This window comes from Ammodytes marinus, assembly GCF_949987685.1.
Source record: "Ammodytes marinus genome assembly, chromosome: 17".
Classification (NCBI taxonomy): domain Eukaryota; kingdom Metazoa; phylum Chordata; class Actinopteri; order Uranoscopiformes; family Ammodytidae; genus Ammodytes; species Ammodytes marinus.
Window position 1 is genome coordinate 16,130,967 of NC_137221.1, and position 26,879 is coordinate 16,157,845.

Consider the following 26,879-nt stretch of genomic DNA (forward strand, 5'->3'; position numbering starts at 1 on the left):
GGACATAGGCTATGAGACTGTTTACAGAGCAATCGCGGGAGCACAGGGCAAAGTGTAGGGGGGCGGAGAGGGGGTGCAGGCGGTGGTGATCTCTTATCTATTGTAGCCTAAGTGTTTATTAATGACTATAGGCCTACTCTGAGTTTGTTTTCACTTTACGCTGCAGCTCCGACTGATGAAAGAGTGTCACTGCCACAACGTGACCCTGTAAAATCAAAAAATCACTGCATAGAAATCTCCATCGGGATGTTTTTATCATTTCCTGATGATTTTACGTTTGCTTGTCCAGTTCAACTGACAGCTGAGTGCTGTCTGATAAGCCGGACAGAGAGCGTCGGAGGAATCCTCCGCCTCTAAACATGTAAACGTGTGAAAAAATGAATAAATAATCAATTAGAGCTTGCCTAAAAATAAGTTTGCCATGTTACTGTTTATTGGATTTAGGATTTTAGCTCATTTGGACGCTGTTTGACCGTCTGTTTTCATTGATATAGCATATTGGCGATATTATAACTACTTTCAGTTTCATTTCTCAAACGTGATTAGTGTTCTAAAAGATACTTCGATTATAAAACAAGAGGTCAAAAATACAGACGATGATTAAACAAATTAATGTATGACTTTATATTTCCTGAACGTTAAATAACGGTCACCGGCCAGACGCTGTAGCCTAGGATCAGAGATCTGCACTCGATTGCTCTTCCTCAAAGAAACCGGATGTGCACATTTTTACTTGAATCTGAATTTTTTCTACTTGAATTTTTTCTACTTGAATTTTTTCTACTTGAATTTTTTCTACTTGAATTTTTTTCTACTTGAATTTGAAAACTTGAATTTTGAATTTTTATTTGAAAGTCATTTGGAATATTAACTGTTTCAGATTCAAGTAAATAAAATTCAGATTCAAGTACAATTAATTCAAATTCAAATGGATAATTCATATTCAAGTGTATACATTCGAATTCAAGTATCAATAATTCAAATGCAGGTTGATCAATTCCTATTCAAGTCGATCAATTCGAATTCAAGTTCTATCAATTCGAATTCAAGTTCTACTGACACAAATCTCTGCCCATAGCTTTGTGCTTAGTAGAGTTCAACAGATTCCAGAGTGTGAGACACAGCCCAAGGTATTTGTGCAGTGCATGGCATAAGACTTGCTTTTCATTTTTGCATTCACAAACACTGGTTACTGTTTACTCATATATCCCCCTAACTTTGAAAGCTGAATCGTGCAGACTTGATACTATTGTTGTTCGTTTTTGAATCTATATGAGTTGTACATGTAGTGTAATTGTGATTTTTACCTTTGCACAATTGTGGATAGGAATTAGGAGCTGTTTTGATGCAATTGGGATGATTGTTTTCTTTAATGAAGTACTTCACAAGTATTTTATCATTCAAAATGGACATACAATAGAGCTTTTCACTCCAGTGTAGATTTGCACTTGTGTTAATCAATATGGAAGGCTGTGAATTATTATGTCCTTATTTTTCATCCACTCCTTAGGTTTATTGATTAACGTTTTGTGGTATTGCCAGTGTGTTGGGTGTTCTTTAGGACAAAAATAATGTATGTACAATACTAACATGTGTTTGGGAATAAATTGTTTTGAATTTACCTCAATATTAGTTGAATGCTGGGAAGAACTTGGTCATTGATTGTTTGCAAGTACAGGTTTTCCTTTTTCAATTGCAAATCGGCCAACAGTTATTCAAATACAATTCAAAAGCACCCCTCCCCCCCCCTCTCTTCACTACTTTCTTCTGCAGTGTCAGCAGTATTCATCTAAAACCATAGTTTGGCTTATTGGCCTGCGCTCGACCAGTGGATCAATAGCTGTCTTTGCCAGTCTCTCCACCATGGCCCCTCAAAGTCTGTTTGTTTGACTCACGATTTATTAACAGCAGCGCGTGGTGGAGAACTCAATCTGCAATGTGCCATCGATCAAAACTTCAGTTATGATGAACTTTGCGCCACCCGCCAAGAAATGCTCCAGCCGAACATTATCTCCAGCACCTGGTGCCGTGCTGCAGATTGGCTCACCCCAGCACTCCACACTTTGTTACTCCCTCTGTCACATTGCTCAGGCTAAGAGCTGGAGAGGCGAGGGGATTTTTAGTGCAGAGTGCAAGGTTAGCGAAAAATTGGCCAAAGCTTACCCATGTAGTCCATCAACTTTCCAAGCTGCTTGTTTTTTTTTCTTCTTCAAGGTTTCAGTTATATTGTCATACCTACACCTCAAATCAAAAAGTGAAGGGATTTTCTTCCTTTTTGTCATTATCAAGTCGTTATAACACGGCGGCACTGATACATGCTGTTTTCTGATTGCTCAATCACGGTATTATGAGCAACTTTTTCTTGATAATACCTCCTGTTCAGGATAATTCACCATTGCTATGGACCTACAGACATTGCTTCGATCTATCACCTCATGCCATATCAATCCGCTGACAGACTTCTACAAACAGTCACATACTATCCTACTCCTTCAAAAAAACGATGGAATACTTTTTCAACATAAATATATCGTGAGAGCAGGGAACTTCAGAGTGATGGTTAATGTCTGTAAAGACTCCAATCAAGACGACATGAGTAAGTTTGGCCACAATGTTTATATACCGTTGCTATGTAGGAAGTTCAGACCTTAGCAGGGTACTTTTTGTACCGTAAGCATACAAATCATTTGTAAATCAATAAAACCAAATTTAAAATATATTTTGCTTCAATTAATTAATAAATGTAGTTAGCTGCAAGCTCCTGTTCACCTTACTGTCTTTATTTCTCGAGAGTGACCCATTCACTCACTATACATTATCTCTTACTTAATTGTCATTGTTCTCCGCTCTGCTATGTTAATAAACAGCGGGTGCAGCATTTTCTTAGCCAATATTTAGTCTAACCTGTGAACCACCTCCATCAAGGGAAGCAGCCTGGATGGAAATGTGTGTGTAAGCATGCCTAACCATGTGTTACGTCAGCCCTCATCCCAGTGAGACCGGCGAACACGTAGAGGTTAGAGGTAATGACCCAGATCACGGTGCCCTGACTTGGTCTCTTAAGTTGTGTTTACTAAGCACTGCACCACTGGGATCCAATCTGTCGTGTGTAACACTTCCACAGATGCACTAATGGCTTATGATTTGTTTGTACACAGAAACATATTAGAAGTTAGGCACATTTGCGCGCTGGGCCCCCAAATGGATTAAAGTTTTATTTTAGTTTTTTTAGATACATTATTTGATATATGCAAAAAAAAAAAGATTCAACATGTTCCCGTGGGTGAACTTTAACACTGACATAATGTCAATATCACAGTAGTAACTGTACTGTTCTACATTTATGACAAGTAGAAAATGTAATTGTCATTAATCCTCTTATCCAAGTGTTTTCACCATTTTTCTCTTGTTCTATAATCCCCCAAAAACCCTTAATTCTGCCCTTTAGGACACATGAGCTTGGGATCTGTTTACTTAAAAAGAGTATGCCTTCCTACTTATTTTTTGGAGACATGATATTAACAGCTGCAGAACTGTTGACATTTAAGTCCAAGGATCAAAGTAGTCAAACAGTTAATCTCCTCTTCCCAACGTCTTTCATCATCAGTCACTTCTGTAAAAAGAAAAATATATATTAAAAATAAACGAGTCACACATGTTTTTTTTCTGCAGCTTCCACTGATGATTCATTCCACAGCTCACTTTGATCCCATAATTTGATTCCTGGGTCAAGTAGTGCTAACCTAAAGAAGCTTGCTTCTGACGCCTTTTGTGATGGTGTGATCAAAAGAAAATAGTGGCTGTATGGAAATTGATTTTAGTGCCTTGCTTGGTCAACAGCTTTGTTTTATACCACATTTGTCTACCTTTAACCTTGACTTCCCGCCGTCTTTCTTTGAAAGCGTGATTGGGGCGACACACTAAGCTTCACAGGCTGTGATGGACGTCGTGCCACTCGATTAATAAATCCCAGTAATTAAGGAGGATAGAGCCAAAAGGGAGAGAGAGGGCAGAGAGGGGAGAGGCTTAGAAGGAAAGAAACATATGAAATCATTAGGCCAAAAGCACAGCAGTGCACTCAGTGGTCTTTTGCAGAGGACACTGGGTATGGCAATTCGATTGTAAAAAGCATGGCAGTGAGGACAAGTACACACAACCCTTTATAGCCAAGTCACTGCATGCATCTGATTGTGTAATGCTGTGTGCACACACAATGTTTAGCTGCAGAAAACTGCACTGCAAAACGTTCCAACAGGTCCATTTGAATATATCCAGTATTCAGTGTTGAAGTCTGAATTTATGCCCTGTGTTGGATTAAAACCACTAAATTGAGAGCAGCTTTTGTCTATTTTCTTAGACACGAGTGAATGTCTAGTAGGCCTATGTCATAGTATATGAATCCTTATTCACCTTAATTGCTATACTGGTCACTCAGACACTAACTACATTTAGGCAACAGTTTATTTAATAATGGAAAAGAGATATACTGTAATGACATGACAGACATTCATCATAATCTTTCCTGAAATATTCATCGATATTTAACATTTATCAATTAATTATCCCTATACATCACATGTTTTTAAACTGTGTTTGCAGTGTGGCCATGCTGCAGTAACATTTTGTCCCTTAGCATCCCCTGAGTGGTCAGATGTCACTGTCTGATCTGGGTCACTGCTCTTCCAAGACACATCCCTATTGTCTGTCTCTAACCTCCTCTTTTCACAGAACATCCTGCAAGTATAGGAGCACAAAGGCCATCACGGACACCACGTACTTGGCCTGTGTTGTGAAAAACTAGTCTTCTTGACAAGTAATCTAATGCGACAACAATAGCAAGGGCATCATTCCCCTTCTTTCCAATGCAAATCAGTTTGCTTTTGTTGAATCAAGAGCCAGTGTATTGACACTGAGGAGAGATTTGCTATTTTTTAGACAGTGGCGCTTGTTTATACTAAATACTAAAACAAGTGAAACCAGTAAACTCAAACCCACTAGCAGAACGGAAAAGTCTCAGTTTATAATGATAAACCTAAAGATTAATTTGGAGTGGCAGCAATAGTCATGTTTCAAGCATGTTTCTTAAGTCTAAGGGCACACTCACACTAGGCATTCGTACCGTGCCAGGATTGACCGTTAAAGTCTTGTTTGTTTGACCAGTGTGAGTGCTCCGTACCATGCTCAAGCACGGTACACTTCCTTGGCCCTGGCATGGTTGCAACAGGTGTGCTTCAACACGGTACGGCATTTTATATACAAGCACGCGTGTAGACAGCAGTCCTGACGTCATGCATATTGATGTACAGTATTGGCAAGAAGAAATCGTGTCTAGGCCAGATCTTCTGAAGCGGTGTGATGAAGGAAGGGGGGACACTCGCATTAAAGCACGGAACAGGCCACGTGTGAGTGCACCCTAAGTGGACAACTCTATCACAGCGAAGGGAGAAACATGAAAGGTGAAATAAAGCTAGGACATGCTCGCTAGTTTGGAATGTAATATATTTAAATGATCTTGCAGCACAGGTTAGGGCTGCTCGATTATGGCAAAAATTATAATCACGATTATGTTGATTGATATTGTAATCACGATTATTAAAGACGATTATTCATTGTAGGGATGCACCGAAATGAAAATTCAGCCAATTCTTTCAACATTACTTAAACAAAACTCCCAATTGTGCTCCTTATGTGGCTTAAAAAGCCACACAAAATAAATAATCAGTAAAACCTTCGAATCTAAGAGTAAAATTAATATTTTACTAGGGATGTGATTGTGAACCATTCATTGATTTGTACTTCGACTTATAAGAGGAGGAGGTATGAATCTACAACAAGATCGACTTATTGCCTTCTCTTTTTTTGCAGTGCAGGTTGAGTTGCTGTAAAAAAAAACACAGCTGACACCGTAATGTTCAGACTTCAGAATTTGCATCAGAGCGCTCATAAAAATTAGAGGCTTTATTTAAACGAAGTCCATGCTTAGGTGCTGGTTGTAACTTTTCTGAAACTAACGGAGGGGGTGCGTCTCACTGTGTATTTGCTCTTGTCGCGCAGATAGTTTGCCGACATGGCACTATATATTCAGGCTCGAGAAATGCTATCAGAAAGCGGAAGCCTTTCCCCTCAACAACGTTAACGTGCAGGAATCCCCGACTATCATTTTACCCGTAAAGCCACAGAGCTTTTCTGCGCGGCGGCTCACACCGGCGAGTTCTCACAGTGAATGACACCGTTACCCACCGCCATCACAGTGTCTCACTCACACCATGTTTCACCGAGTGAAAGGCTGCTTCAATCGCACAAGGCTTTTATTGTGTTTCGGTGTAACATCCTGGACGAGCGTTTTAACTTCATGCTGAATAAACAATTGCACTGGAATCGCTGAAAGCGACAGTGTTCGGGCGGGGGCGGGGCAGACCGGAGCACAGGTGGAGACATAAGGGTGCGCTGCATTTACTACACATGACCCGGCGTGCCGCACAATAACCGTTTTATTACGATTATCTTGTTTTCATGATCGAGGGAAGCCAAAATTGTAATCGAAATCGAAATTCAATTAATCGCCCAGCCCTAGCACAGGTTGCACATGTGTACGTGTTTGTTTTTACAGCCAGTATGTATTCACTTCTCATCTGGTACTACTGTGAATGGGTTGCTTTGTGTGGACTGTGGAGTGGTGGTGAAATGTCTCTCCTCCCATTCATCAGATAGACAGTGCCTTTTTTTTGAATGATGTGACACTAGGCTAACCTTAATATATTTACAGAGAAACCTTTATGAACTCTGGTGAACGTGCTTTGACCGGCAATTACAGGCTGCACAGCAGCGTGTCTCCATAAAAACCCTTCACAACTGCATCAATAAACGTGGGAAGGCAAAGGGTGACGGGCAATGTTGGTCCTCACTGTAAAAATCCCTAGTGCCACTGTCAAACATGGAGAGACAGTCAGTGTCTTGATTTAAAACTTTAAAGTATATATTGGACAGTTGCACACATGCATGACGTGTAAAATGTATGGAGCCTCTAAAGACATGATGAATTGTATATTTCTTAAGCACAAATGATACAAATTTGTTGCAATATTTACAGTCCTTTTTTTGTGGTGTATAGCCAGATATGGCTGTTGCTTTTTTCAGGGGGTTAAGTCAAAGCTTACGTGAGACAGTGGTTATGTCAGCCATTAGATCCCCTTCTGTAAGTGGGTTTTTGCTTTGTAGGGATTTTTGGGAAGTGCCAGAGAGTTGTCAGCATATTATTGATCACACAACACTGCAATCTGTCTTAATCCCACTCCCCACACAGACAGAATAGGACAGACACAATATTACATAATATGTCTGTTGTGACAGACTAAAGGTTTCTTGCAATTATAATAATCTAAAACGCTAATGATGATCTCATATAATAGCCACTGCGAGTAACATGGTCCGTCGGCGGCCCCTTTGGACAAAAGCGGTAGTATTTTTACGATGCCCGCTGTCGCAAAGCTGTTTTCTAGCTCGTGCCAGGCGTGCGAGTGTCAACTGAGAAGGGCGCAATATAGTGCATGTCCGTGTGTAGAAAGTGTTAGGGCACGGGCTCTTTTCGGCTCCGTGAGAGTGGTTAGTGACACTGCATCAACTAATGCCAGTCAGTGCCACACACACCTGATTGCAATGAGTTGATGCAGCAGTGTCACCTAACTACTCTCTCTCACGGAGCTGAAAGATTACGTGTCCTCACAGAAAGCGAATGAACGAGAGACGTAGGGCTGCAACTAACGATTATTTTGATAATCGATTCATCTGTCGATTATTTTCTCGATGAATCGATTATTAATCGGTTAGTGTTTTGGCCCGTAAAATGTCAGAAAATGGTGAAAAATGTTGATCAATTTTCCAAAGCCCATGTTGACGTCCTCAAATGTATTTTTATGTCCAAAACACACAGATATTTCAGTTTACTGTCATAATAGGATTAAAGAAACCAGAAAATATTCACATTTGAGAATTATCGATTATCAAAATAGTTGTCGATTATTTTAATAATCGATTGATAATCGATTCGTCGATTAATTGTTGCAGCTCTAGAGAGACGGCAGTTAGTTTGGATCACGATGAGGTAATGTGTTTATGTTGTTGATGTAAATAATGACTATTTCAGATGAATAACGCTTATCTGATGATGGTGAAGCAAAGCAAACGTTGTTAGTACCAACCGCTCATACATTTAGGAGTAAACACTGCAGTCTATTTCGCTCCCGTGAAATTGTATACACGTTGCTTGGCAACGCCCTCGTCCCGCCCGTAGCCTATATCACTCTCCCTTTTAGCTTTTCTTCATTGCGTTCTCTTTTTTTTCTTTGATGGTTCAGCCCCGTTATCAGTCATTATGACGACAAATAACTGTCTAAAACAAGGCTCCCGCTCCCCTTCCCTCACCTGGAGGGATAGGCTTCTCAAATCGCGTTGCTGCGCCACACTGAAATCTGCGACCAATACGAATATGTGACCATAGAGCATGCACGAGCGAACCGAAAATCGGACTGGGTGTGCGACCAGACCAAAAGCAGCAATAAAAACTATATAAAAACGTCTTTCGTTGCACTGATGGTCTCGTTTGCTGTTAAAGGTAATTTATGATTATCAGAGGACACATGAGGCTGTTTAAAAGATATTTAAATGTTACTCGTAGCTGCTTTAAATGCAGCAATGATTGAGCACAATCATTCACATCAAAGCTGCAGTTAATCCTAGTGTACCTTGAATCCTCTACCAACATGTACATCTCATATGCTAGTGACATTGCACCATTCTGCAATTTCAATACCGACACTAGCTTCTTCCCACTATTCCCGTTATTTTTTAATCAGATGGTCTGATTAGAAAACATTGACATCGAAGAGAAAAGATAATTAAAATAGGGATTAGTGTGGTCTGGGGCTCATGCAAACAGAATTAGCGGTTAGCTCTGCCTGCCTCTATCACTTGCAGATCAGTGTTGCGGATATCACAGTGTTATTAGCTTCACTATCCTTCCCAGCTGTGTGATAACGGAGGATTACTGAAGGTGCTGTGGCCAGTGAACCAGAAAAAAAACGGTGGGATTTTTCTTGGCATGGCTAATTAGTGTGCTGTTTGCATGGATGATAGGAATCAGCCGATCCTTTGACAGAATGCCAGCTTTGGAGGCTATATTGTAGCTTAATGCAAACATATCAGGTACATGCAGAGAGGTTGCAGTCTTGTGCATATGCATAATATGAAGAAACAGCCATTACAGGTGGAGTCATTGATTCTGGATAACGCTTGTTATCGAAATCACTTTTGTCAAAATATAGGTAGCGGATTGTGAGGAGATATACACTGATTTCCCTTCTCTGTCATATTAATTACCGTTTCTGACGTGCCCTGGGTCTAGGGTATTCCATAATACAGTGCGTTATTTGAGCTATTGGTTTGTTTGTGCAGGGTCGCTGCATGTGTTGTATGTTTGACTTTCAGTCTGGTGTCAAATGTTGCAGCTGAAGGACTCAGGCGTAGCTCTCCCCCACTCCCACTATGTATGTGCACATTTGAATCCTGTTTTCTAGAAATGGTCTGAAAATTAATGTGAGTGTATGAGGACATTTATAAAAACTAAACTGACCAGCATATCCACTCTGATATTTCCCTGTACAATTTTATTTTAAAAATGGATTTTATCTTCAGTGTTGAATCCACAGCCTTCTATTTGAAATCTCTTCAAGTGAAAATATATGTATGTATGATAAGCAAACCTTGATGTTGGAATTATTAGCTGCAACATACAGTGCAAGTAGGACAAGGATATCTCCAAAATATTATGGCTGATGTTTGTTGGTAGACAAGTGCTGTTGTGGAATTATTGGGTCAACACCAAGTAATATTTGTCCTATTTGAAGAAGTATAGTTATGAATTATCTTTGCATTGGAAATTATAATGAGGTCTATTCTTACATTTGCATTCTCTGGTAAGGCATACAAATGTTATGATCTCTGAATGGTATGTTTTTAGATAACCCTCGGCTCAGAAGGCTGTTTGAGTTGCCTTTGCTTACACACTTGATCCTGTTAGTAGAGCTTTAACTTTGAAGGTTTTTTTATGTTTCATGTCGGAGGTGAAGAAAATACGTTTTTTTCCCCCTTTAATGTGCTATAAATACCAACAGAGCAAGGCAGATAAATAGTGTTGCTGAGGGATTATTCTGCTTTTCCTTCTCTTAGAAGAAGCCATGGGGCGGGTTTGGCGACTACACCAAAGCTAATACATTTAGTTTCTCTGTAGCCTCCGCCCTTTTTCATGCAGTGCTATGAGATGATACGTATTTCTTTGGACTTTTCGTCCTTTAGTTCTTTTCTTTCCCATTTCATTATAGCATATTATTATCATCTTGGTTTTGTATCTTCAATGCTTCCCCAGACAGCAAGCTCTTCCTCAACAAGCGTTAATTGGGCTGCTATAGGCTATTCTATTATATGTATCCCTTCATTAATACTTCTAAAATGTGTATAACTCAGTGTTTTCCGCTTGTGCCTCCAATGTCCAGCTAGGGGGAAAAAAATAGCCAGCCGAGATCCCGACCCTCCTAGGGAGATTCGGGGGGCATATTTTACTTTTTACCTTTTTAAAGAAAAATGCATGTATCAGGTGCACTTTGAGAGGAAAATTAAGAGGCTAAATCTGAGGAATTTTGTGTGAACTGTTTCCTATTTAGTAGGCCTACTACATTTTGGAATAATTTGGAGACACTGGGTTGGATTAATTAGGAGCTATTGAAGAAAATACATGTGTATTTTCCAAACAAATATTAATATAAAATAGAATTTTATGCAAATAAACATCCACAAAGTTTAATCTTTCTATATTATTTTCTTTTCTTTAAAGGAAACACTTTTTTTTTTTAACCTTTATTTATACAGGTATATCCCATTGAGTCCGAAGACTCTTTTTCAAGGGAGACCTGTTCCCATTCCCACGTTACCATTCACACACACATTCATACACCGATAGCAGGCTAACTATCAACATTCACACGAGGCAAGGTGGGTGAAGAGCCTTGCCCAAGGACACAACAACTATGACACAGGTGGCAGGGCGGGGATCGAACCTCCAACCCTTTGATCATTGGCCGGCCCGCTCTACCAACTGAGCCACTGTCCAAAGTGCTGTACATAGTGCATTCAGTAGGTAAACAATGAAGGTAAAATAACAATAACCAAAATAAAAGACGTAAAGCCCATACATCCACATAAACACAGATAGTAGTGCAGAGGTAAGATAGTTAATGGAGAGGAAACACCAGGGTGTACATATGGGTTTTGAGCCTTGATTTAAAGGCAGAAATGTAGGGGAATCACATTTGTCAGGTGGCAGTTGGTTCCACAAGCACGGAGCAACTAGTGCAAAGTACATTTCTGAGAGTTGTGCCAGTGGCATGGCTGTATACGCTGGTCACCAAAAGAAAGTGATTGTCTACAGTAGCTCAGAAGAGAGTGACATCTCAATTCCACTTAACAACTCCACTGATGAGAGTTCAGATGGCCAGAAAGATGATGATGGTGACTTTGTCATTGTGAGCTTTGCAGGTAAAACCATTAGATCTGCTAGGCCTTGTTTAAGAAAATTGTCCTTCAATCTTTGTCAACTATTTACTTTATTTACTTTAAATAAACCTTAAATAAGTAATTGTCTAATGGATTTGTCTTGCATTACAGTTTATGAGATATATAGCAATGGCACAATTCACCCCATGGTATTCTCTCCAACCGCACAACTTACACCACACCGGGGGCAAGTTGTGCATCAAGACAACTTTTTTTCCGAAAGCTATATTTCTTCAACAGTTTATTCCAGATCCAAAGTTTTTATTGCCAGGGATGCACAACACCCTGAAATATAGGTACATATTTGAGTTGGATTCTTTACTGTCAAGGCCTTACTTTAAAGTCACTTTGAGTAAAAAGTTGCACAACTTAGGCCACTCTCCCCTACATTATTTTATGATTCGTGGCAAACTAAGCTGAGCGATTAGAAGACCGACAGCTTTATTTTTTTAGCTAGTTAATTGCTCAGATAGCGTGCTCTGCTTCTCTGGACCGAGAGAACAGATAAAAATATTGCGTGTTCACGTTTAATGCTCTGGTCCTAAAGTTAATAACGTATTTCACCGAAACGGTTGTCCGCCGTGAGAGTGATGCACCGCAAGTGCATGATTGTGCTTGTGTATTTGGTATTTGTGCACCGGCGCTGAGAGAGACACACAAGGCGCAGCGTGGAGCAGGCAGATTCTTCAGAGACGCGAGGGTGGGGGCGGGGTTCTGCTAATATTCTGGGGCCGTATTCACAAAACATTTTAAGGCTAAGAGTAGGTCCTAACGTGCTGATTTAGGAGTAACTCTCAAAAATAAGGGGCGTTTCACTCCTAATTTTAGGACTCCTAACTTTTTAAGATAAGTGTAATTCACAAAGCATTTTAGCGCTAAAACTAGCTCCTAAATCTATGAAAAGCTAGGAGTCCTCGAGAGGACTCCTAAGTCACTAAGAGTAAATCACAGACAACCATTTGATGGTGTTTTGGAGAGATTTAATGCTAGTGAGCTTTATAAAAGGTACCTTTACTAGCTGTAAGGGTTTAATGATCTTAGTAAAGCTATATTTAGAAAGTATAGACACATTTATATTTATTATATTGTTATAAAAAAATATTTATTAAGTTAATTTTCCTCCAGTTGCTTTGGGTTTATGATGCACTGAAAGTTACTGTTGGTGTCACGTTTGGGTTTCCTACTAGAGTAGGCCTATATGTGGCGCTTCGCAGCATCTCCTCCGTTCCACAGATCCGCTACTGTATAGTTGCGCGTCTCGCCTTTTTCCTTCCGCATGTTCTTTACGATTTCGCCGGCTGTTGTTTCTAAATTGTGAATTTCCTGGTTTGTTGCTGTCTGACTATTGCTGCATAGTCCGCCATTGAGAGAAATACATTGAGAGTGCATGGCGTGCAGCTGTTCAATGAGGATATTTTTCCGATTCAAATCATTGTAAAATTTAAAATGAATAGACCTATGTGGCGCTATTGTAGGTTAATTGTGAACAAATGTGTGGGAAACCCTGCAGTATCTTGGTTTCATGTTAAATCAGTGTCACTTGTCATTAATTGTATATAAAAACTCTTTACTTTAATACAGCGACACGATATGGATATCTCCCACAGTGTTTCCATCATAAATTCACTCTTAGCTCTCATTCCCTCTCAGCCAATCACTGTGGGCATAGAAGGTATGAACATGACATCATCCATAGCAACAGGGTCAACACTGCCCTCTAGTCTTAGCTAAGGAGTCCCTCCCATTCCTTAGTAAAAGTTGGTCTTATCAGCTTTGTGAATAGGTTTTAAGAAATTACTCCTTACTAAGAACTTTTAGTGCTCCTTAGGAGTACTCTTAGCGCTAAGATAAAATGTTTTGTGAATACGGCCCCTGAACACTAAAGTAAACAGTATAACACAAGAACGCAGTTTAACGTTTATGCGACCGACCAAAGTGGAAAGAGAAATGTTTTTTTGTTTTGTGGAGATGAGGTGGAAGAGTAGCCGGCTGGAAATGCTTTCATGTACGGCCATTTAGCCGGCGGCCGGCGCTTACGGAAAACACGGTATAACTTGTGGCTAATACCTACTTCCATACTTGGATACTGTCCCCATTGTCTACCATATCGTATATACACTATATATCTTTAAATGTGCACTAACTTTTGGTGTTTCAGAGAACTGAACATTTCTAAATGTATATTCTCATAATAAATAATGAATAAACACACTTTCAGCTGAAGAAAATTGGATCTCTGGAACACTGGTTGAAGTTAGAAAGCAACCGTAAAACATACGATGGCACAAAGTTTTGTTTACAAACATAGACTTGTCTTAAATTTGGTTACAGGTGCCTCAAAATATATATATATATTTTTTTAAATTACAAAGAAATTGCATGGAGTAAATATGCTTTGTAAACAAAATGCAGGCCCTGTAAATGTAAACAAATCCGGCCCCCCGAAACTGCGTAGTGCACCTTTAAAAATTGCAACACATGTGAAGGGAATTATATTATATTTTTCAGTGATCTTCTCTTGTGCATTCATTCAATTTTTTTTCCTTCTCCTGTGCCATGTTCTTTTTTTCAACCCCTTGGCCTGGTTAGTACTCACAAAGGCCCACAGCAGATTAGCCAAGGCATTAGTTGTGGTCCAGACATCAAAGATACTAAGACAGAGGAGGGGAGCAGCAGAGCAGCAGAGACACAGGACAGCAAACACTGGCACCAATATGTAAGGGGTGAGAGGAGGACGAGGAACAATATTGAGAAGGCTGTGTGGAGGCAGAAGGGCCAAAGAAACAGGAGGGCAGTTGAAACTGAGAGACAACAAAGAGACTGGATAGAAAGGCAGTGAATAATTGGCTACAGGGGTATTCAGATGTTGAATAGTGTTTTGGCATCTACATTTCATTTCTTATTTTACCCTGTCTGATTTTTCTCATCTAATAACGTCTTGGACTATTGCAAAAAAGTAACTGAAAGTTGGTTTAGTAACCTTTTCTTTTACTATATTAACCATTTACCAAACCTTGCTTGTGGTTGATTTGGCACAAATATTTGTGACAATCGTTATAATCACTGGTCAAAACCAGGTCAGTTGTTGAATATTAATGTTGATATGAGCCCAGGTTGGAACTGTAGCACTTGGGCTTGACTGCTCTATGCCCTGTATGGTTATCAAATTGAGCCTAAGCAGAAGTTATAGCATGGTGGTGGATTATGGCTTCATGATGGTTGCATATTTGTCAGTTTGATTTAGACAATATGAGCTCTATCTGATACGGGTAGTGAATGATAGTCACTCATAGCATTCACCTTTCCCTGAGGCAGCCCTCCCTCCGCCAACCCGGCGTGTGTTCACAGAAGTGGTGAATTTGAGGCTAATTATCTAGCACACACTGCTGCTCGGGGAGCTCTGTGGCAGGTCCCGAGACAGAAAGTGTCAACATAAAGTCACACATACATGCATGCACTCCAGCACACCCCTACACACACAAGAGATATCTATTTTTAGCCCGAATATATTTTTGTGCTCATGGGTAGGGCATTAAACTCCCACAATCTATTTAACAGCAGCTAATTGAGTCCAGTGGGATTGTTTGTTTTTATTGAGTTTTCTTTATGAGCAAAGAAAAGGTGGAGAATGAATGACATAACTTTACTTTTACATGCATGCATTTTGTAGAATGTTGTTCACAGATCCAGTCCCCATTTTCTCTCTCTCTCCATTCCAATCCACATTAAACATACATACATGCACTTCTATTTACTCCATCCCTCTTGCTAACAGTCAATGTATAATACACAGTTATAAATAAACTTGCATATATGGATTCTAACACATTTCTGTACAACAGCTTGACATTGGCAAATGATGTCATGGATTTTGCTTTTTAACATGGGACTACAAATTACATTCAGTATCTGTCAGCGGTGGTTAATTATCTCCACTGGGTATTACTTCTGAGATGTCATATCATTTAGAGATGGAAGATTAGTCATTGTTTAGACAGTGCACAGACTCATGTTTTGCCCGGAATGATACAACACAGTTTGATTACCTTTGTACGAACAAACTGTCTGGAAATGTCAAATTGTTTGTCTATTGACCTTGTTTACAGACAAAAGGGGTTCCTTGTTTGGCATTCTCACAATATTTTTACAAAAATGTCATTCCGTACTCCCACACAATGTTAGGGTGACGTTGCAGGTAGACTAAATGTTATTTTCAGACGATGACTTTGGTCACTTCTAGAGGTCCTGTAGGGATAGCTCGTGACTCAAATTAGGCAGAAATGTATTTAAAAAAGTCAACATTTCTGTAAATATTTTTACTTAACAGACGTTTCCTGCCCTAAAATGTACCTTGCCCCTATGGTTTTGTTATTCCCTGGCACTTTAAACATTCCTGTAACACAAGTGGGTGAGTTCTGACTTAAAGACCTGTCATTACAATGGCAAAAAATAAATAAATCCTCTATCTGGCTCTTTCACCTTCAAGCGGTGTCCCCCCGGGAAACTTTTTCCATCGGACTCAAATATTTGCCATGCATCCCAAGAACTACAAGTGGGAAATGCACTTGTTAGAGGCAAATGATTAATGCCCTTGTCTTTGTTAATTATCTTTTAGTGACTTTAACCTTTTTCGCTACAAGATAACAGAGCCGGGCAAAGCTATTCCTCAAAGCCCTTGTCCCTCTTACTCAAGATAGCAACATACAGTACTTTACCCTGTGTGCCTGTGTTACTGCAGGCTTTCTCTGTCAGGGGAAGACTGATGCTGATTGACAGCTAACACAAGGTCTCTGTCACAGCAACTGTAATCACATTCTCCAAGAAAAGGCTCAGGCATACACAGTCTTTGATACTCTGATGGCTTCGAGGTATCAAATACATGAAAGATATACAGTTTTTACCATAAGGTAGTTATGATGTTTCTATGTATGTCTTTTATAGTGTTTACACAGGTGCCTCTCTCGCAATTTTACGATATGATTTTTCTCTTTTGAGTATGAATTTCTAAACAGGGTTTTAAATGACCCATGTCTTCAAACCCTTTGACAGACCTTGCCACACTGTCCAGGAGAAATCATACCATACCGATTATTCACAAACTGATCTGATCAATGTTTCATTCTTGGGTTGCCACACAATACCTTCTTTTTGTAAAAACTACTTTCCTTTTAAGTCAGAGGATCAAAGCGCTCCAAGGAAGAATAACATAACTAGTTCTTGACCTGATTTTCCCTTTGCATTAATTTTGACTCTAAGGGAGGGAATTTTGTATCTTAAAAAAATTCCTGCATTATACATTGAATACTGATTAAGTTTCAGTCAGAGCCGCTCCATCCCCACATCCATCCCCACAACCTATTCAATTTCTCTAGAGTGCTTCTGCTTGAGGCTCCAATAATAATTAATAGTGCAGCCATTGTTCTGCCATTAGGTTAGTCCTTTCCCAATTAACTGATGTTACTGCTGTTATTCTCATTATGTTGCCTGACTATTTTTAATTTTGAAGTGGAAATGAATATCAATTATTGTGTACTTTTAAGGGAGCTATTTCAAATGAAAACAATTAAAGCTTGTTTAGCAGATGCCCACTGTGACGGCTTAAAAGCATGCTGAAAATTGATATATTTATCTTAAGTGATGAGAATATAAATTGAGTGATTTAATGCTCAGCCGGCATACAGCTGTCTCCTCTCCAAACACCAGTGCAAACAACTGTACCTGTGTGTGCATGTTAATGTCTGGTATGTGCAATATACGGTAGGGTACACATATACTTAGGAATATAAATAGGAATATAGCAGTGTATTATACATTATGGTTTATGGCTACCAAAGGTTTAAAACAGATTATGACCCAACCAAGTGTAGACATGTATTCTTGATCTTTGTGAGGATATTCTTATTTAAACATGTATTATCCAGTCCATTGTAATGGAGACAAGGATCTGCCTCAAATACAATGTAGTTGATTTATTTATTCAGCATCTGGTATTTTCATTTTGCACCAACTTCTACAACATTGATTACAAACTAATAATTGATACATTCAGGGCTTGACACTAACAGTTACTTGGTTGTTATTGGCAACCATTTTGAGAAATTATCAACCAATTCTTGACCTTGGCACTGAACAAATTGGAACAACAAACAGCAAAATGTGCACCCCAAACATATACAAAACATTTAAAATATATTATTGGAAGTTTTTTAACCTTTTTATTGGATTGGATTAAGCACCGAGTTGAAATGGGGAGAGATATAGGGGTGATATGCAGTAAATGGCCCGGGTCCGCTGCGACAAGGACTTTTGCCTTAATGGTAAACACTCTACTGGTGAGCCACCGGGGCACCCCACAAATACAGAACCAGCACTGCACCCAGCCATCTGGACTGCAGGAAGAAATATTTGTTCTAATGCCCTGTATATTGGCTAATTCAGCACTTCATAACAGAATAATGTCCAATCTTAAGGTGCGAACACACTAGGCATTTTACACGCGTAAGATTTACGTGCGTAACGCAGCTAAAATGTTGCTTGATCATTTTGTGTCAAAAATGGTTATACGCGCGTAACGTGCCTAGTCTCCCTCCCGATATTGTATTTCCCTTATCAACCATGGCTGATCAGACCCGACACAACAGCGTGCATGTCCGCACAAAAACAACAACAACACGGCCAACAACTGTGCCAAAAGACAAACTGAACAGCACAAATAGCCTAGCATTAAAACAGCATTGCATATTCACGGCAGCTACATAACAAACACAGTTACAGCAGCATCGGTGCACGGCGGCACAACATAAAGGCAAGTAGCCAAAATTAACCTACCTGGCTGTGACAGGGGACCGTGGCTGGCATAGATCAACACCGGTGCTTCGCTCTACTTGTCGTGAAAGTCCCGCGGACAGTCGTCATGTTTGGGTTCATAATATGAGGCGCTAGCCGCCCGCACACAACAGGGTGAGTTAACTAATGCTATACGACGCTAACTTTGTTTATCGGCTAAAGCACAGCCGCACATATTCACTGAATTAACCAGGAAGTCCATTCTCCTGGTTTACTTTCCCCACGTCTTCTAACCCCGAGCGGCTTCATACAGCACCGGCCGCCCGCAATACATTTTTCTCCTCGGTGTCTCTCATCAGCCTCTGTGTACAGTACACTGTTCTCCGACCCTGCCAATGTATGTGACGTCGGGTCAAGCTCAACGCTGATTGGCCAACGCGGCTAATCGTCTCGCGTAGGCAATGACGGATTACCGCATGGGCAAAGTGGGCACATGTCCAGGGCCCTGGCCAATAGGGGGGCCCTTGATTTTTTTTTTTTATTAAAAAAATTTGACGGGGGTTTCCCCCCTGGGAATGGGTCGTAAAAAGTCGGGTTGTTTTATATTCGGGGTCTTATATTCGGCCGGGACAAGCGTGTGTGCGCTTGGAGAGAGAACGATGTGTCTAGAGAAAAAAAGGCACGGGAAATGGCCAAAGAGCTCCACATCCCCGCACTGAAATCAAAGCCTCGACTCATTATTAGGGATGGGGATCGTTAATATTTATTGATATCGATACCTTTATCGATATGCCTTATCGATCCGGGTCTTTATCGATACCACTATCGATACTTTTCTATTATTGTTATTATTATTATATTTTGAAGAAAATATTATTTTTGGTTTTAAAAAATCAAGTGTATACTATCTATGAAAAAAATATATAAATGTTCGCACTTGTTGGTTAATGTATTGTCTACTGTCACTTTATCATGTTTTAGAGATTAGGAAAATATTTAGGAAATAAATAATTGTATTTTAAATTAAATTAAATTTCTAATAAATATTGGCATCAGTAGTTTAAATATATATTTTAAAATGATGAGAGCACTAATACAACTGTATTACTCATGTTTCTTTGCCAAAAACTAAATTTCCCATTCCTTTACGTTATACTTGAACGCATCATGATAACCTAATAGTCGTTTTACTGAGCCATCCTGAACACATCATCACGCAGCACGTCTGAAAACTTTGTTTACTTTTTAAGCTAACTAGCTTGTATGCTGCCGATTACAACACGGATTTCACAATTGGATTACTATTTTTAACTGACGGGAGTCACGGGACAACAAGCTACACAGTCTGTGTGAGTTTACCGCTGGTACTTTGTGGATGATGAAGACGGGCCCGTCTGTGGTGCGGCAGCAGCAGCAGGAGGAGGAGGAGAAGACCGAGTCTTTTCAATCCAGAGACAGTCGAAGGTACTGCATTTGGCCTTTATTTGATGCACAATGCTGATGTGCTTGGCCATTGAGGTTGTGTTCCCCCCTTTACAAGAAATGATTTTGCAACATAAGTTGCATTTCGCTTCTGCTTTATCTTCGAGCTTGGTAAAATAAAGCCAAACCATAGACCTTTTCGCCCGTTCAGCCATCCTCGCGAGCGAAGTTAACTGCCAGACTTCACTTGTTTTACTTTTAATACCTGTTTGCATATCATTCATAAACATTGGCGGACATGCAGCAGTGATTGGTTTGATTTGATTTAAATACCGTGACGCGACTCGAGGGACACACAATTGCGTTACAGGACCTACGGGAGAAAAAAACAACGAGACTCGATAGTGGTATCGATAAGCCCAAACGTTATTGATTTTCGGGTTTTGAAAAAAGTGGAACCGGGTCCTTGATAGAACCGGGTTTCGATCCCCATCCCTACTCATTATGATGCGAGTCAACGTGTCAGAGGCACGAATCGACAAAGCGATCGACCTACAGTGGCTTTTCTGCTGTGGCAGTTGTAGTGAGGAGAGTTTGCCAACTGTGCGTTCCCTTTACGCACCAGTAGGCCTACCAGTGTAACGAGCGAGGCGGTTGTTTCACTTTACAGTTAGTCGGCAGTGAGATTGGGGTATCCAGGCTCGGGACATGCAATCAGATCGCGGAGCATGTCCCCTCGACACCCGTTAACGTGCAGGAATCCCCTGTGATCATTTAGTTTTAAACCACAGAGTGTGTCTGTCTCACTGAACGACACCAACACAGCGTTTCACCGGGTGACGCGCTGCTTCGCTCAGACATTGAGTGTAGGCTCCGAGGGGGGCAAGGGTGGGCCAAAAAGCAGGCGCAGAGATCTTACAATGGCAAAAAAAATCTGCTCGCGCGCTAAGCACGCGCTCGCATCGCCGGTGTCTCTGCCCCAATCTAACTGTCTAGTAGGCTCCGGCGCAAAGAGTCTCTTTCTCTTGCGCAGCACCAGAGAGACTTTATAGAATTGTATTTCGCTCTATCTCTCTCTTTCTCTCTCTAGGCCGTGCACTGCATTATAATGTGTGTGATTGTGGATTGCACGGTGTGCTAGTGCGTGTATTTGCGTGTTGGTAGGGGTCCATGACTGGTTTGTGTCCAGGGCCCGTGGTCATGTTAATCCGTCCTTGCGCGAGGAGCAACAAAAGTTAAATTTAGCTGCGTAATATATATGCGCGTAAAAATGTTGCTTTAACGCGAGTGAAAATTTTGCTTTAGCGCGAGTGACGCATTTACGCGCCATGTACGCGCGTAAACCAATGGTTCCCTATGGAAAAACGGCCGATTTCATACGCGTCTGTACGCGTGTAAAGTGCCTAGTGTGTTCGCACCTTTAGTATGCTACAATCATTATTACATACCCAACTCAGAATTGGATTTGGCTTCAAAAGATACTAATGAGGATCTCTGCCTTCATCAGCCTACACAAGTCTCATGTTTTCCTAATATTTTAATGTCTTTCTTCGTCATCTGTGATCTGAAAACATCGGATTTCCATTCAGCGAACGTAAAAGTGCTCGTCTTGCTCATGGTTCATTTTTAAAATCCCAGTACACCCTGAATATTCTCTCCTGCTGGTGTCAGGTCTGCTTACAGCGCTGTCAGCCAAATATCAAATCACAGTGGATGGCAGTAGAGGAGGTTGTACCAGGGTCTGGTTTGGTCGACTTCACTGACAGTTTTAGACACGTTAACTGACACTAAAGATTCAAAAGAATTTATTTTCACATTTTCATTATCAAGCTGACATAGTATCTTAAATTATTCAAAAGTTGATGCTGGGTTTTAGCCTGGCAACCACCTTTAAATGTTAGTGTTGAAACCCTACATTGTACATGGGTAGGCTTTATACAGCCTTGATTTGCAAATATAATTATCATGATTAATATGATCATCAACAGCAGCAGGAACTTAGAATAATTAGGGATTTTCTAATATAATTATTTATTTTGCGTGGCGGGCTTAGTCAATGGCTTTGTGACTGTCTAACTTTGAACCCTGTTTTATGAATTCTACCAAATGGTGAGTCGGCTATGTGTTTGCACCCATTGTTGGCAAGTTCTTTGGCTGAGGAAAGTTGGATGTGTCGTATGCACATCTACAACCCCCCATGCCTTCCTGAGTAGGGGATACACTACATATCTGGATATTTTATACATGGCAGGGAAAGCCAGACAGCGTCTTGGTGCATGAGCATTCAAACACAAGTGTTTCTGAGGGCTACAGAATGTTGGTTTGGGTTGCTCAGAATAATGAAGCAGGTCCCATCTATATTTTAACAGCTCGTCTTATTACACTCTTCACCGTCTACTATTTCCACCCATTGGCAAAACAACTTTTTAATGTTATGGGAAAGGAAAAACACAACTTCATCCCTCCAGTGATTTTCTCCACTGGTGCACTGCTTGCTTCACTCATTCTCCCCCATCCCTCTTTCTGCCTGGCTTGCTCAAGTCCAACTGGCAGACATGCTGCTGATTAATGTGTTCATAATCACCACGGAGACGGAGAAAGGTGATTAATATTAGTCATTTACCATTATTAGAAACCTTAACGGAGCGTGTATGTCTCAGTGTGTGTCTCATTTTGTCTCTCTTTCTTTTGTTTATGTGCCTTCTTGGCAGGTTTTGTCCATGAATGTGTGTATGTGTGTGTGTGTTTGCATGATGACTTCTATATGATTGTGCATACTAAACTGTGCATGTCAAGGGAATTATGTATTTCATTTCTAATGACTGTAGGGTCATTTTTGTAAAATGCAGGCATGATTACACTGTCATTGTATCAGTGGCTTGTAGCCTGCAGGATGGAGGAGGAATTCAAGGTTGAACATTTCCACTTGGATTAACAAAAATCTCCTCAGAATTGACAGATCCTTTGGGTCCTTGTATTTTTTCATTGCCCTGGGCTCATGATCTGCTTGTGTTTATATACTGTCCAGTCTATACCGTATATTGCTATTAAAGATTCTCCAGGGTTTTGCAGTACAGGCAGTGGCCACCCAGCCTAATGACATGGGCTATTAAGGCTTCATTAATCCACACAGTGAGGGAATGAGGATGGCGTTGATGTGTCCGCCCACATACTGCATCCACCGCCAAAGTCATCCATGGACCCAGATGTTAAATATATCCCATAGTGGGGTGTAACTCCTGTCAGTGACACTGAACGAATACCATGTTTCCACCTGAAATTGGCTAAAATCAGGGGCATGCAGCAGAAAAACACATATAGACATGCACAGGAGCACGTGCACTGTACATGTGTCCATGTCCATTTAAATGTTTTACCTTGTATAAACCCTTTATGTTAACCTTTTCAAAGTGGTACCTCTATGGGTCATAAAGTGATTGCAATCTTTGATTAATATTTGGAGTGACAGTGAACAACTGAATTTAAAGCTGACTGCACCAATTTTTGCTTTAAATTGATGCAATGTTGGAGATAACAGCTGAATTGCATTTGCAGTTATATTTGCCCAAGGCAAAATTTGCCATGAGACTGATGGAAGATGGATAATGTAAACAAGCAAATGACTTGTCCCAGAAAATATTGCTGAGAGGCAAAGTGACCCGTGATACAAGTTCTGCTTCGGAATACTGTGCAGGCAATTACTATTAACTCATACAAAGCTTTATTTAACCAGTCAACAACGGGAAACGACTATACTAGAGCCGGTGCGTACTTACAGTGTTATATATACACAGAACTTTCATGGTTGTTTTGTAGTTTGTATTTCTCATGATCTAGAATACATGAAAATAAAGCCTTTTGATTGTCTATTTGTATAATATAACTCTTCCTATTTACATGCCGTCTAAGAACAGAGAGTTATGGCATTTGGGTAAAATTAGCTTTGGCTCTGTGACGTTGACACCCGCATACTCACACATGCATCTACAGTATATAAGGTCTATAGATACATTTCTATGTCTTTTTTTGTTAATGGGTGCTTTCTATCAACTGTAACGGACGCACACCTGCCGTGAACAGTGGCGGTGGATATATCATGGCTTAGGTTGTTGTGGGTGAAAGGTCAGCGCTGACTCAGGGAGAAGCAGATGGAGGGACCTCTCTTAATTGGATGGTGTTTTTACGACAAATCGGTCACAGTCATGGGTGATGTATAAAAGATAACTCTTCTCTTCTCTCTTACCTCAAGGTGTTTTCCGTTAGTTTCTCTTCCCACTTCACTTGATTAATGACTTTAATATTTTCCTCAAAACTGGGCGACAAAAGAACATAAAGCAGAAATGCATGGAATAAGATGAATACCTTTTTAAAGCTGAATGAAGTGTGTAACCATAAAAGACTATATAAGTGTGTGTTATCTCCCACAAATGGTTTCAGACTGGATGAACAATAAAGGCTAATGGAAGAAGAGATCAGACTCCATCAGCCAGAGCGAATATCTCTGCTCTCTGCTGTGTAATGGAAGAGAACTTGGCCCAATTCCACTTTGCCAAGATAACTTAAAGGCTCAATACCACCTGGCTTGTTTGATTTTTGCTGTCCTATCTGGAAAGAGGATCAACGATTGCCTTGAACAGAGATTAAAGCACACCCACACCCCCAAATTGAGCTGGTGCTGACGTGAGAATGGGTGTATGTAATTGTATGTTTAAAAAAAAAGTCTTATAATATTAATGATAATTCATTCCATATAGTAAATTGTTGTTTTGCTAACTTTCATGGAACATTTGCACTTTACTGTGATTGTGTTTAACTAGTCAAAGAGGCTGGCGGAGGCTGGCATCTCAGTCACCTGCCAGCCCACAATAATTGTTTGAAAGCTTTTATTTCACCATGCCTCTCTCAGAAATGCAATTCAGTTGGATTTGGCATCGGGATTTTATGTTAGTCCACTTGTCTGATCAAACTTTAACACATGTCCCTCCGCTGTCTGTTTATATACATGTGATTCTTTCCTCAGTTGTTTACAGCCCCTAAAATGTGGGACATAAGAAGCACAGCGTTCTCATCCATTTTATTTCTCACCCTCGTCCTTCCTTTCATCTGAACGTTGCGTTTGAGATGGAGGAAGACAGAGCAGCTAATATTGAAAGTGGCATCCATTTGCATTGCATAATGCCCCAAAAGTAGGCACGGAGCAGCAGAGTAAAACAGAGGGAGGGATTACAGGGAGTGATGGCAAACGAAAGAGAACAAACGCTAATCTCTGAAAAACAAAACTGGGAGTCTGACAAAAGGGCCATTGAACACAGCGGTGGAATAAAGACCTTCTCTATCTTTTTTGCACCCCATTCTTTTCCATTCATTCATTAGGAAAAAAATATTTGAATGGGTGAGTCTCACAGTGAGACTGCTTTTATCAGCGACCCTCAAGCTAATTAAAAAAACTAAAAAAATACATTAAGTTCCTGGGGGGAAAGTAATACTGTGGGTGGACAGCAGGAGGGACAATCGGAAGAAGAGGCACTGAAAGTAAAGGTTGTGGTTGAGTTTTGGCAGCCCTAGGTGCCTGGATGACTCATTCCCTGTGTACTCTCAAGGCTACTTATCTCTTGCCTGTATCGCCCTCCCTCTCTTCCTCCCACCATGAAGCCATCTTACGCCCACATTTGCCTTTTTTCTGCCGACATGGACATCTCAAAGCTATCTATCCTTGCACACTTTGTAAGATGGTACATGATCAGAGAAATCTTGACAAACGAGTGCTGTACTTTATAATGACGTAGAGGAAGAGAGATGTACTGTGGTATGGTCGAACAGTGTGTGAGCAATGCCACAAGGGAGCAAGGAGTCTGAGTGAGATGAAAGAAGGGAGCAACTGGGACACTAGATGTCCATCTGGGGTACATCCACTATCCATTTCCAGCTTGTCCGTGCGGCTCATTACCACATGCAGGACACAGTAAAAGATGTGGCATCAGGATAGAACAATCACTTTTATTTAAAGCTACTACGAGTAAGTCGGCACGTTGGCGACACCTTTGAACAAAAGCGGTAGTATTATTACGACGCCAGCTGCCGTGAAGCTGTTTTGTAGCTCGTGCAGGGAGTGCAAGATTCAAATAATCAGGAAGCAATATGGTGCGTGTCCGTGTGTTGAAAGTGTGAGGGCACCGGACTCTTTTCGGCTCCGTGAGTCTATGGGTGACACAGCATCAACTAATGCCAGTAAGTGCTAAACACACCTGATTGCAATGAGTTGATGCATTGTCACCTCTCACGGAGCTGAACGAGTCCCCGTGTCCTCACACAAAGCGAATGAACGAGAGATGGCAGTTAGTATGGATCACGATGAGGTAATGTGTTTATGTTGTAAATAATGACTATTTCCGATGAATAATGGTCATCTGATGATGCTGGTGAGGCAAAGTAAACTGTTTTAGTAGGCTACCGCTCATTCATTTAGGAGTAAACACTGCAGTCTAGTTTCGCTGCGTGAAATTGTGTATACGTTGCTTGGCAACGCCCTCCTGCCCGACTATCACTCTCCCTTTTAGCTTTTCTTCATTGCATTTTCTTTTTTTTCTTTAATGGTTCAGCCCCGTTATCAGTCATTATGACGACAAACAACTGTCTCAAACAAGGCTCCCGCTCCCCTTCCCTCACCAGGAGGGATAGGCTTCTCAATTCACGTTCCTGCGCCACACTGAAATCTGTGACCAATACGGATATGTGACCATAGAGCATGCACGCGTGAACCGAAAATCGGACTGGGTGTACGACCAGATCAAATGCAGCAATAAAAACTATATAAAAACGTCTTTCTTTGCACTGATGTTCTCGTTTGCTGTTAAAGGTAATTTATGATTATGAGAGGAAACATGAGGCTGTTTAAAAGATATTTAAATGTTACTCGTAGCTGCTTTAAAGGTGGAGTTAGCGATCCAGGAGATTTTCACTGATTTTGACAACAAACATTGACTAGAATCGCTAACGACACCTTTAACAAGTTGATCAGGCTTTCCACCAAAGGCTTTTAGTTTAAATAAGCATTAGTACAACAAGAG

The 26,879-nt window shown here is 40.5% G+C and overlaps 1 protein-coding gene across 1 annotated transcript in view; it reads left to right on the top strand.

Moving 5' to 3' along the window:
- Nucleotides 1–26,879, top strand: part of csmd2 (CUB and Sushi multiple domains 2) — a gene marked incomplete at both ends in the record, with an annotated part of 232,602 nt that overhangs the window by 79,923 nt on the left and 125,800 nt on the right. The window lies entirely within an intron of this gene.